Here is a 1,707-nt window from a genome sequence, read left to right on the forward strand (position 1 = left end):
AGGGCTGCATCAGTAGCGAGTCCTACAGAGAATCCAGGGCGCTGCGCTGGTTGAGTTACAGGATGGTCTTTCTGTCAGTTTTTCTTGCTCTTTCATTATTGGTCGTTTCATGTTTAGATGTAAATTTTCAGAAAGTGGAAGAGGGTTTGGGCTGCTTAAGCTAACTGTGGCTCATGCTAAGCTGTGTAGTGACAGTGACTAAACCGCTCTCGGCAGAAAGTTTAACTCTCTTCTCAACTCTTCTAAATGCGTGCACGCATTCATATGCATGGAGCTCACGTTTTTGAGATTTGGAGTAGTTCTGTTCAAGCTCCTTAGTCCACTAGAGTTGGAAGCTCCTTAGTGGGTAGATAGGGGAACCTCTGCAAAAGTTGAGTCTGGTTATAAATTTGGTGGTGGAAAAGGGGTTTTTAGAGCTTAACTAACCTCTTTTGATGACAGTGAGACGTGATGTATCAAAACAGGCTACTGTGGCTTATATTTCTGTAAGATTTGTCAGTCTTAAAATGCTTTCTGCTGAACTATACATAAGCAAAATTTTCAAGTTCTTCACTGAGATATTGCTGAACTGAAATCTCAGTCTGAGAAGACTTAAGACTTATGGTTAGCTGCTCGTAGTTGGGGTCACTTTTAAAATAAAGTACACTGGTTTGGGGATGAAGGGGTAAATTTCAATGGAGATTGCTAGTATTTAGGAGGTCAAAATTAATGCTGGCTTTAAGAAATGACACTAAGAGAGTAAGTGGACTCTTTATTGGAAGGAAATTGATTTGAAGTTGAGGTGGAATAATGTGTCACTTGTTTTATGTTATCCAAATGCCGTATTCTCTTTGGACATTTTATTGTGCTGAACTTGGTGCACAGGGAAGAAACAAATTTTTATTTAGGCAGATGTGATTGACTAAATGAGATATGGCTGGCATTTCTAGTGCTTTAAGAACAGATTTTCTGCATTTCAAAAAAATATTTCTGAATAATTAAAATGTCACATTCCTTTTCTCTCTGCAACCATTTTCAAAATGCTGTATCAGTAACACCACCTAATCAAGGCCTGAGTAGCATTTTACTAAAAAAGGTATTTTGCTGTATCTGTGGTAGAATAAAAGGCTTAATAAACATTAATAAGTGCTGTATAGTTAAAAAAAGCCTACATTCATACTGTGCTAAATATAAAATACCTCTTTACTTTTAAAGAGATAACTGACATAAATGGGTGTGTCTGTCTTCCAACCATTTTCTTGATGTTTCTTGAACTGCTTAGCCCGTTGATATTTCTTTTTCTCACTGATTCACTTTGAAGTCTTGGGGATTGTGAATGTGATGCTGATTTTTCTTATCTTACTCAGTAAATATAAGATTTGCACTCATTTCCTTCCTTTATATTTGCTTTCACGAGGGTCTTATTTTCAACACTTCTCAACTGGAAGAAACTGACTAATAATTGAGGCATACTTCTGATTCCATAGGTAGTATTTGTGATTTCACGGTTACGTTTTCCTTCTTACAATTTGTTTCTTCCAGTCCCTTTTATTTTTTAGCAAAGGACCTACAAACAGGAAAGTTGACAATGCAGGAAATAGTGAAACTGTTCATAAAGTGCTGACATATGGTTAAATAAAAATACTTGTGGGTTTGGTGTGTTTTTTTTTTTTTTCCAGTCTTCCTCATTTATTCCTTGTATTACTTTTAGGTCAACCATGTAGATCT

This window comes from Cariama cristata, unplaced genomic scaffold (assembly GCF_000690535.1).
Source record: "Cariama cristata isolate BGI_N322 unplaced genomic scaffold, ASM69053v1 scaffold36603, whole genome shotgun sequence".
Taxonomy (NCBI): Eukaryota; Metazoa; Chordata; class Aves; order Cariamiformes; family Cariamidae; genus Cariama; species Cariama cristata.